This window comes from Cetorhinus maximus, chromosome 8 (genome assembly GCF_964194155.1).
Source record: "Cetorhinus maximus chromosome 8, sCetMax3.hap1.1, whole genome shotgun sequence".
NCBI classification, from domain to species: Eukaryota; Metazoa; Chordata; class Chondrichthyes; order Lamniformes; family Cetorhinidae; genus Cetorhinus; species Cetorhinus maximus.
In genome coordinates, this window is record NC_135886.1 from 70,794,602 (window position 1) to 70,800,698 (window position 6,097).

Here is a 6,097-nt window from a genome sequence, read left to right on the forward strand (position 1 = left end):
TCCAGGTATGTTAGCAGAGCAGAAAAGAGTTCACCTGACCTTTCAATTCCATTTTGTTTCAAAGCAGAGTCCTCATTCTCCATTTTGTTTTTAAAAGTAAATAGTCAATTTTCCATAAATCCATGAGTATGACTCTGTGGGCATGACACCTGTTATTTATATGGTAAATGTAAATGAAGCCATGATAATGGAAATTTAAAAAAAAAATGTATGTCAAGTCCTTTATTCGCAACATTTTTAGCTTCTCCCTAAACAGGTATTTAGCTTTAAATGTGCAAAGCATTTCAAAACAGGCCAGTGCTTGCTTTGAAGAAGCTTCATGTTTCATACATACATCACAGCCATGATCCACTTCTGAAATAGTCCAAGACAAAAGCTTCCAGAAAATGTAAATCAATAATTCTTGTTCATGAAAAACATCTGCTGCAGATAACCAAAAATTGAAAAGAACTATGAAACTAGAATGTCTTTTCCTTTAAAAAAAGAATAAAACCAATTTTTGTCTATTTAAATAAAAAACAAAACTCGGTGCAAAACATCCTCTAAAGTCTTCTCTTCTGTGTGCTTATATACAACACATTGTTGCCTCGAATAAATGCATCTCCATACTTGTTCTTAAGTTGACCATTTACATATTCTTCTGTTTGTTCCAATGCTATATTCATTTACCCATCCAGACAAGCCAAAACACCTCGGTAATCCACACCCGAGTTCAGTTTGACCACCACTGGTCTCCCAATGACCTGTTTCAGAAAATCGCTGGGCGTTTGCTTTCGTAGGCTCATCTTGTACCCTTCAGCCTAAGCACTGCTCAATTCGAACGTGACCCGGGCGATTCCAAACTCCTTCACACAATCCGAAAACAGCCCGGCCGCTTCCAAAAGATCTCTCTCCCTGCCAGCTCCACACAATCAACCAAGGATAATGGAAAATGCGATGCAGAATGTTACACTGTCATTGCCACTTTATTAAAAATGCATTGGAAAATGGAAGGGCCCTTCTAGTTCCTGTTACTACTTTCAGCATATAAGTTGATCGACACAACAATGGCAGTTTCACAGACCAATTCATTTTCTACTCTCCCTGCCCAGGAATGCCATTTTAGCAGCAATAGTGATATGAGAAGATCTAGCCCTTTTGTATATATTTGGTATAAATTGATATGTAGGGCTGATTCCTAATTTGAATATTCGCTTGATGGTCAGAGATTATTTCCTCAAATTTCTCTTTTCTACAATTTTTTCTTTTCTGAGGCAGAGAGATTTGAATTAGTCATCAAGCAAGTTTAACTGCTCAGCAAATTATTCAGATTTCTGTCTCCTAGTTATTGTCCCACAAGGGAAACCCATCTCCAGCAAAATATAATTCACAAAGGCACTGATGCTCTGCAAGATTTAGTGTTCAGCGTTTGAGCCTATTTCATCAGGCATGAAATAGCTCATCTTCAAATCAGGTGAACAGCATTTTTGGTGAGGATATTACAGCTTCATCCATTTGAGACTTTCAGGTTAAGATAGCCACCTCTTTTAACATATATATGTAATATACACACGTTTGTCACCACAAGAACATAAATAAAGGGAGTAGGGATAGGCCACAATGCCCCTTGAGCCTGCAATGCCATTTAATAAGGTCATTGCTGATCTTCGACCGCAACTTCACTTTTCATTCCAATCCCTACATCTCTTGATTCCCTGAGTCCAAAAATGTGCTCAAAGACTGTGCATCCACTGTCCTCTGAGGTAGAGAAATTCAAAGATTCACAACCTCTCTCCTCATCTCTGTCCTAAATGACTGATATCTTACCCTGAGACTATGACCATTAGTTCTGTACTCTCCAGCCATCAGAAAAAGCCTCTTTGCACTGCAAGTGACGTCCCTCTAATTTTTTTGTTGTTGTGTGTGGCCTGTTCAACTCAATGCCTGGTGCCTTTAAATTTTTATGCAGCCTCAAGGGAGATGTTTTAAAGGGGACAACTTTTGGGCAGCCCGCGAGGTACCTTCCAGGTTTCCTTTCCTCCCCTTCCCTCTTCGCTTGAAAGCATACTTCTGTCCGGGTGCAGTTTGTGGCACTGAGAGCTGTCTAATAATTTCCCAAGTAACCATTGTTTATGTGAATCCTGACATTGAATGTTTGGTAGGCTGTTCAACTAAGGGAGACATCACAAGGTGGCTTCACATCTGCACATCCATCAAGTATTCAGGTGCAGAGATCATAGCCAATTTATCCTTCTGCCAACTGTAGCACCTTTAATATCAACTTGGTTAAGGACAATAACTCAGCAAAGAATTAGCAAAACCTTCCTGATCTGAATGACTCAACTGGATCAACTCACTGAATTATTAGATGAGCCCCAATAATGTATTAATACATTTGAAAGATGCACAATAATTGGTAAGAAAATTTTATTTTCTCTCTGCAGTCATTAGTAGACGGTTTGAGATATTGTTGCATTTTCAACCAATGAATGCAGGTTAATTTTAAGAAATTCTGAACAGTAGCCTGAGGAAGGCCCAACCAGCACTTCTCCAGCAACATCTGAGATGCATGACAACGTTCTTATGAGGGGTCTCTAATGAAGGGTAATATGGAAAATGGGTAAAGTGAAAGTGAAACAAATTAAGGCAAAACTCATCATATCTCAAGTTTTCTACATTTTTTTAGTTGTGTGTCTAACATTTATGACAATTAATAGTTCCAAAATTGAAGCTATCCATTCAGCTGTCTAGACTCCTCCCTCACTGTTTATCCCAACTAGCATGCCTCTCCTGATGCTACAACACTGACCTTTCTCCATTATCTCCTCCCACAACTTTCATCAAATATATCTCAAGGTCCACATCCTGCTCCCTCAAACCCTTCCTAATGTATAAAATCATAGAACAATACACCACAGATGGAAGTCATTCAGCCCATCTTGTCTGTGCCAGACCTTTTAAAGATCCATCCAGTAAGTCCCATTTCCTTACCCTTTCCCCATACACATGCAAATTTTTCACTTAAAGTGTTTATTCACTTCTCTTTTGAAATATAATATTGAATCTGCTTTCACCATCCTTTCAGGCCGTGTATTCCAGGTTATAACAACTTGCTGCATAAAATAATTTCTCCTCATCTAGGCTCTGATTCTTTTACCAATTACAATAAAACTATATAGTTACTGACCCTCCTACCTTCACTGTCCATGAGCTGAGTGGGGATAAAATCAATCAGTCTTTTCGTTCCTGATCCCTTTGAAGACTTCCCATTGGTCTTTTACTGTTTTACCTGCCAATCTTTGATTCCAATCTATTTGATCCATATCTCCTTTCAACTCACTGAAATTAGACCTCCTGAGGTTGAGTATTTTCACAGTTGATTGCTCCTTGACCTCTTCCATAATTATTCTAAGCCTAATGATATTGTGATCAGTGTTTTTCAAATGCTGCCCCGACTGAAGAATGCTCCACTTGCCCTATTTCATTCCTCAGAATTTGATTCAACAATTCTTCCATCCTAATTGGACTAGAAACACACTGATCCAGAAAATGCTCTTCTGCAGATTTCAGGAATTCTTCTCCCTCGTTGCCCTCAACACTGTTATTTTCCTAGTTTATACTCGGATAATTGAAGTCCTCCATTATCAAAACTCTCTAGTTCTTGCACCATTCTAAAATGGCCAGAATTTTTCCATCGGCGAGCTGGGGGCGGGGCCCGCTCGCCGACGTGAAAATGATGCGGGATGACGTCGGGGGAAATCCGCTGTCCGCCCGCCAACCTGTCAATGGCCAATTGAGGCCATTGACAGGATAATTAAGACAATTAAAGGCCCTGCCCGTCCAACCTTAAGGCTGGCAGGCAGGCCAGGAGCTCCAGCGGGCTTCTGATAAAACATGAAGCCTCATCCACTGGCGAGATGAGATTTCATGTCTGTTTTAAAAAACTTTAATAAAGTTTTAGTTATATTTATTAACATGTACCATCTCGTGTGACATTGTCACATGAGGGGGACATGTTAATAATTTTTTTATTTTTCTATTTTTAAACTTTGAAGCACTGTCAGTGATCTCCCTGAGACAGAACTTAGTCTCAGGGAGATGTGCGCTCTTTTGCGCGTATGTGTGAAAGAGCACCCTTTGACAGTTGGGGAATCCCTCCCCACCACACAGGAAGCACATAACGCTTCCCGTTGGGCAGCCCACTCAAAATGGCGGCGGGTTCTGCCCGCCGCCGAGCCGTTGGGGCCTGCACGCCTGCCAAGGGAAAAATTCTGCCCAATATGTTTCTATCTGCTTCCCATTATTCGGTGACCTACAGTGTACCCAGTGGTGTAATAGCTCCTCTATTGTTCCTTAATTCTAACCCAAAAGGTTCTGTTTTCAAATCCCCAAGTATATGGTCCTTTTCCAGGCTGTAACAGTATCTGATCAATACTGCCACCCCTGATTTCTTCTTTTCCTTCCCTATCTTTCCTGAATAGCCCACAAACATGAGCTTCCACTTGCCATTTTAATTCTCCATCCCACTTCTACTTTCATCTTAGCTTCCTACAATGTTTTGATGAAACAGCTGTTAGTAATGATTTTGCTATTGCTATTTACAGCTCCTTTAGGCCCATAATTTGTTCTTTACTTGTCCCATGACCATCTCCTTTTGCCTTGCACCATCATCTCTTTTGTCATTTATCTCTTCTGCCATCCATCCTACAGAGACCTTCCATTTTGTTCTTTCCTCCTTACCCCCTTTCTTTGTCTTTGTACTTGCTTCGAGCCTGTTCCATTACTAATATTCTCCAGTTGTGATGAATAAATATCTGCCTGAAATGTTGCAGAGGTTTCCAGCATTTTTTGTTTTTATTGCAGATTTCCATTATGACCTGTCTCTCCTTTGTACTTTCCGATTTTTAATGTACAAGTACAAATTATTGTTGTTACAGCATTGATCAAAGTTTATTGTGATAATTTTATATAATTCCCTGGGTCGGCATTCCTAATTCAGTCATGGCTTGGGACCTCTAAAGGGTCAACAGTGGAAGTTAGGAAAAGAGGCTGAGTTACCAGGCCCACCTCCTCCCTGTCACTTACACACCATAAAGTGATAAAGATGTATGGTTGGCAACCTTCCCTGCTGGGGAAGGGGTAAAAAAATGTAGGCAAGGGTGGGCGAGCAGTAGTTGGCCATCCCACCGGAGGTTTCCACTGTTGCCACCAACATCCACCCAAGTTGGAGTAGAATAGCGAAGGAAATGCTAGGCTTTTATATATAAATGCCCTCTTTGACCATTAGATGGCTCTATCCAACTTTGTAGCTTTCATCATCATATTTGTCATTCTTCAATTCTGAAAATATATTGGGATATTGAGCCTTTCTCTAAGTTTACAGTGTTACAGTTCTATTATAGAAATGGCTTTATTTTATCGCTCAGGAACCATTTATTAAATTCATACTTAAAATTATTTAATAAAACTTAACAATTGGGTTAATTATTTGGCAAAAGATAATCGAGTTAGTTTGGCATTATTTGTTAAGCACATTTTCGGGCACAGTTTGCCTACATAGCAACAGTCACCAAAAAAAAATCATTGTGTGATGTGGTTTGAGAAATTTTGGTATCATATGACACAATAAACGTAAGTCACAGGTCACATGTTATGTTCAGGTAAGCATGGCAGTTTGATCTCATCATATCTAAATAACAAGTATCATCATAATAAAGTTTGTCCGTTTGCTTTTTTTTTGTATTTTAAGACCTGTTGGTCTGAGGTCCAGAAGTTCTTAATGAGATATGAAAGCGTGTTGATTTAGATTATGTGTTACCTCAAAAGCCCTTGGACATGGGCGATTTATTTGTGGTTCTGCAGCTCACTGGGTAACTTGAGCTACCAGGCATTGTCATGAGCTATAAGGAAGAGAAAGGTTCCTGTTTAAATGCAGCAGCATTATTTAAGCAGACATGTAAAACTGGGTATGGCAATTGTCTTCAGTGTTCCAGCTAGCAAGAGGAATTATCAGGCAGTATTCCTGATCACCAACCACTGACTCATGTTGGAAAGTACCCACTTTTGGATCTTTCAGATAAAAGAACTAAATTAGACTTTTCAGTGTTCCTGTGAGTGT

General features: G+C 39.7%; 1 pseudogene; it reads right to left on the minus strand.

Moving 5' to 3' along the window:
• Positions 1-219: 219 nt before the first annotated feature.
• On the minus strand, positions 220-913 carry LOC144683299 (U6 snRNA-associated Sm-like protein LSm6 pseudogene; annotated as a pseudogene).
• Between the last annotated feature and the right edge of the window lie 5,184 nt (positions 914-6,097).